The 5,565-nt window shown below is 44.9% G+C and overlaps 1 protein-coding gene and 1 pseudogene across 2 annotated transcripts in view; both read left to right on the top strand.

Annotated features, from left to right (window-relative positions):
- Positions 1 to 5,565, top strand: part of Syne2 (spectrin repeat containing nuclear envelope protein 2) — a 396,202-nt gene that overhangs the window by 11,579 nt on the left and 379,058 nt on the right. The gene's annotated exons all lie outside the window — the stretch shown is intronic.
- On the top strand, positions 4,529 to 5,563 carry LOC116079759 (annotated as a pseudogene).

Here is a 5,565-nt window from a genome sequence, read left to right on the forward strand (position 1 = left end):
AAAAAAAAAAAAAAAAAACAAAAAACCAACCAAAATCTTAGCCAGGCAGTGAATATTTAATCTGCTTTAGGCTCCCGTTGGGGCAAGCACATTTCCTCTGCGCCCACCCAAGATCTCTGGATTGGCAAATGAAACACGTGCATGCACACATGCACACACGCACACACGGGCTACATAGGGAAACCCTGTCTCTGAAAAAAAAAAAGGAAAATGAACAATAACAACAGCAAAATCCCTTCTTATTGCCAACCCTCCCTCAGCATCCAGAAATATTTCATCACGTTGCAGAACTAGGTACCCAGTACCCAAAACAAGAAAACATTAACAGGGGAATGATTAGCTTTGAGGCAGGTGTGTTAGTTCACGATGCAGCTCCAGTGCTTGGTTGATAAGCAGACAGCTCTGGAGTTCAAAGCTAGCCCCGCCTACACAGGAGGTTCTAGGCCAACCAGTACTAACTACATGGGATAGTCTCAAAATGAAACCAAACAGCACTGGTAAAGACAAGAGAAGTACAGAGCAACTAACTAGCTAGACCTGTGTACAGAGCAACTAAGGGGCTAGACCTGCACTTCTTGGAGATGGGTCACAAGACCCATTCCTCCTCCAAACTGCAGTCACCATTCCCTTTCCCCAACTCTTTGTGGTAAATTGGAGATTTTTTTTTTAATTGACTGGGGGTGGGTTGATTCGGCAGCACAACTACCTTTGAGTCATCAGCTGTTTTGTAAGTGACCCCACTAAGCCATGCGTGGTGACAGATTGCCTGAGTTTGAGGACAGCCTGGGACACTGAGTGAGACTCTTGTCTAAAATAAAATAAAAATCAGGATGAGACATTAATCAAACCCAGCCTGTTCAAATATTTACCTGTAACAGGGCCCAAGCCTTAGGACAACTGACTCCATGATGGAAGAGCCATTCAGGCTGTAAAACTCAGCACCCAGACAACACCGTCCGCCAAAACTGAAATAGACCTAACCCATCAAGGTCCATAGAGTTCTGGGGAGGTCTCAGAGAATGTACCAAACTTGCCTTTTAGTTTCTGTAGTTCCACTTCTGGCTAACTGTTCTTGTTAACTGAAGTGTGTCGACTCAGAACATGGGCTTTGTGCTTAAAAACTTACCCTGAGAAAGGCTCAGTCAGTGCTACACGGGGATTCTGACATGCCACGTAGTTGCTAGAGGCTTTCTGTTGGCTGAAACCCATGTCTGATCAGTGGTCTCTGGTGAGCACCCTACAACGTGTTTCCCACAGTAAGTGTTTGTTTTGTTTTTTTGAGAGAGGGTTTCTCTGTGTAGCCCCGACTATCCAAGAACTCCCTTTGTAGACCAGGCTGGCCTGGAACTGAAAGATCTGCCTGCCTCTGTCTCCTGAGCGCTGGGACCAAAGGTGTGCACTACCCCTCCATCTGTCCTCTCCGTTTTCAGACAGCTGAGAGTTTGCACTAGAGACCCTCCGCATCCCCCCCACCCCCCCACCCCCGCATTCTGTCCCTTTTGCATCTAACCGACTTTTACAATGCTATGAGTCCACTTGCTGTGAAAACACAAGTGAGAGCCGCCCGTGGTGGCACAAGCCTTTGATCCTGGCACTCACTCCACAGGGACAGAGTCCAGGAGACACAATGAAAAATTATCAGATCGGTACTAAAGTGCAAGCATCCTGGGGATTTTGGTTCAGAGGTAGCCAGATGAGTTTAGAGGATTAAAACAGTAAAACTGCTCAATTGTGTGGCCTTAAAGCTTGATAAATAAATAAAATAGTCCAGTCTCAGTGATCTGGGAACTAGCTGAGTTAACTGCAACAAACCCTTATTAAAAAAACCACTAACGCCTCGCTGTCCTAGAAGTCACAGAGATCGGCCTTCGCCTCTGCCTTTCAAATGCTGGGAATAGAGGCACTCAACCTCCATTCCTTCCCTTTTGTTCAGTCTGGGCTCCTAGCCCATGGGTGGTGCCACTCACTTAAGGCTGAACCTTTCGTGGTCAGTTAATCCTTTCTGAAAACTCACACATCCAAAAGTGTGTCTTCTAGGTGACTCTCAACACAATCAGATAAGTAAGGAAGACGGACCATCAGGCACACCCAGAGCTCACTGTAGTTAAAGATGACCTTGAGACCCTGATCCTCTGCTTTCACCGGGAAAACCAGGATCACAGGTGTGTACCTTCACCTCTGGTTTAAGTGGTGTTGGGGACTGAGCCCAGGGCCTTGTGCATGTAGATAAGCACTCTACCAACTGAGCTATAGCCCCAGAGCTAATATAACATTTTTTATTTTTCTGAGACAGGCTCTCACCATGTAGCTCTGTTTGGCCTGGAACTTGCTAGGTAAATCAGGTCTGTCTCTGCCTCTCAAGTGCTGGAATTAAAAGTATGAGTCCCTATGCTTGGCCTAACATAACACATTTTATTTTGTTGAACTCCATTTTATTTATTATTAATAGAATTAAATATTAGTAATTTTCTTACTATTTAGTAATTAGTAGTAGTTTTGTTTTTTGTTTTGTTTTGGTTTGGTTTGGTTTGGTTTGGTTTGGTTTTTTGAGACAGGGTCTCTCTGTGTAGCCCTGACTGTCCTGGAACTCACTCTGTAGACCAGGCTGGCCTCAAACTCAGAGATCTGCCTGCCTCTGCCTCCCAAGTGCTGGGATTAAAGGCGTGTGCCACCACCGCCCGGCTTGTAAGAGCAAATACTCTTAACAGCCATTTCTGCAACTCCAAAAGCCATTTCAAAACTTAATACGGCAGCTGGGTGTGGCAGCACAAGCTCTCGTCCTAATGCTCCAGAGGTGAAGGCCGGAGGATGAATAGAATACAACCAACAGAGTGAGGTAAAAGACAGCCTGGACCATAGGACACCTTCATGCAACCTTCCTTGCCCTCCCCCAGAGTTAATGAAGCCTATTATGAAAGCTTATTTTTAAAAGCTATTCTAGAGTGCCTATTAAAATGTGGTTATAAATATTCGGATTGCCGCGCCTGAAGCATTAGACTTAAGCCTAAAATGAAGGGTGCCGACCCTGTGTGCTTGCCTCTGAGTACCTGCCGCTATCTTCCTGACAGATAAGCCTTCCTCCGAGCTGAACACACTTGGTTTTGCAATGTCGTTACAGATTTTGGACTCCTGACCCTCAGAGGACTTTCACAACCATAATAAATACATCAGTGTTTTGCCTGTGTGTCATTCTGACAGTTATCAACTTGGAGATATTTTTCTCTTTCACAGGTTAGGAGGCTAAGATAAGGGAGGTCTTATCAGCAAAATAGCTCTAATTACATAAGGGGTTTTAATTACTAAATAGCTGTCTCAGCCAGCCAGCTTTTTGGCTACTGTAACAGAATGTCCTGAGTGACTTCTTTTCCTTTCTTTCCTTTCCTTTTCTTTTTCTTTTCTATCCTTTTGTAGTAACTTATCCTTATTTTATATGCATTGGTGTTTTGCATACATGTATGTCTGTGTGAGGGTGTCAGATCCCCTGGAACCAGAGTTACAGACGGTTGTGAGCTGCCATGTGGGTGCTGGGAATTGAACCCAGGTCTGCTGGGAGAACATCCCATGCTCCTAAACACTGAGCCATCTCTGCAATCCCTCTAACTGAATGGCTTAAATATAGACTTACATCTCTTACTGTTCTGTAGTCTTGAAAGTCAAGATCAGGTCATGGCTAAGTTTTAAGATGACACTGGCCTGGGTTGTTCTCAGCTGTCTCCTGGCTGAGCCCTTGAATGACAGAGAATGGACCAAAAAGAAGACCTCGTACTCCTCTTTTCTTCTCTCCTGGCCTCCCCACCTCTAAAAACCAAAACAAAACAACATTGTTTCTATACTGAACAGTATGGACTCCTGCAACGCACATTTTAGATTTATTTATTTATTTTATTTATATGAGTACACTGTCACTGCCTTCAGACACAGCAGAAGAGGGCATCAGATCCTATTACAGATGGGTTGTGAGCCACCATGTGGTTGCTGGGAATCGAACTCAGGACCTCTGGAAGAGGGAGCAGTCAGTGCTCTTAACTGCTGAGCCATCTTTCCAGCCCCCACATTTGCTATTCTTTTACTAAAGATTTCCTAATGTAAAGGTATTATAAATAATTGAGAGATTATTTTAAGCATGTTATATGTATATGTTATATGCAAATATTAGATCATTTGACATAAGAGAATTGGACAGCCTCAGATTTCCATCTCCAAAGGGGGCCTGGAGTTAATAATCCCTTTCAGATACTAAAAGATGACTGTATTTTAAGCATAAAAGAGTTATCAGATCCAGGCCTGGTGGTATTGTAATCCTAGCTACTCAGGAGGCTGAGGCAGGATGATGGCAAGTTCAAGAACAGATGAAACAACTTAATAAGACCGTTTCAAGATTAAAACTAGGCCCCAGTCACGGAGTCGCCGCTGAGGACTCAGCTGCCTCCCCCTCGAGCTCCCTCGCCTCCTGATGCTCAGTCGCCCTTCTCCTGCAGCCACCTGCCTTCCGCAGGCCATTTCCACGGAAGAAAAGGAATCATGTCGTATGTCCCCTATCCAGAACCTCCACTCTTTCGACCTCTTTGCTGATGCAAGTAAGGGTGATGACCTGCTTCCTGTTGGCACTGAGGATTATATCCATATCAGAATTCAGAGAAATGGCAGGAAGGCCCTTACAACTGTCCAAGGGATCGCTGATGGTTACGACAAAAGAAACTAGTGAAGGTGTTTAAGAAGAAATGTGCCAGCTTAAGATAGCCTTGTTGGCTGGGCAGTGGTGGCACACACCTTTAATCCCAGCACTCGGGAGGCAGAGACAGGAGGATTTCTGAGTTCGAGGCCAGCCTGGTCTACAGAGTGAGTTCCAGGATAGCCGGGGCTATACAGAGAAACCTTGTCTCAGGGGGAAAAAATGGGGCCAGTGAGATGGCTCAGTGGGTAAGAGCACAGCACTGACTGCTCTTCCAAAGGTCGTGAGTTCAAATCCCAGCAACCACATGGTGGCTCACAACCACCCATAATGAAATCTGATACCCTCTTCTGTGTACTCATTTATAACAATAAATAAATCTTAAAAAAAAAAAAAAAGAAGAAGAAGAAGAAGAAATGTGCCTGCAATGGTACTGTAATTTGAGCATCCAGAATATGGAGAAGTAGCCAGGCAGTGGTGGCGCATGCCTTTAATCCTGGCACTTGGGAGGCAGAGGCAGGCAGATTTCTGAGTTCGAGGCCAGCCTGGTCTACAGAGTGAGTTCCAGGACAGCCAGGGCTACACAGAGAAACCCTATCTTGAAAAGCCAAAAAAAAAAAAAAAAACAGAACAAAGCAAACAGAATATGGAGAAGTAATTCAGCTACAGGGTGACCAGCGCAAGAACATATGGCAGTTCCTGACAGAGACTGAACTGGCTAAGGCTGATCTTGTGCTTGCGGCTCTCTGAAGCTTATGTGAGGATTTCCTTGCAATGAGTAGAGTTTCCCTTCTGTCCCTTGTCACAAGTTTAAAAACCCCACAGCTTGTATAATGTAATCATTTGGGGTCCTCTTTTAACTTGAACTAGTGTAACTCCTTCATGAAATAATC

Source organism: Mastomys coucha, unplaced genomic scaffold (assembly GCF_008632895.1).
Source record: "Mastomys coucha isolate ucsf_1 unplaced genomic scaffold, UCSF_Mcou_1 pScaffold6, whole genome shotgun sequence".
Lineage (NCBI taxonomy): Eukaryota > Metazoa > Chordata > Mammalia > Rodentia > Muridae > Mastomys > Mastomys coucha.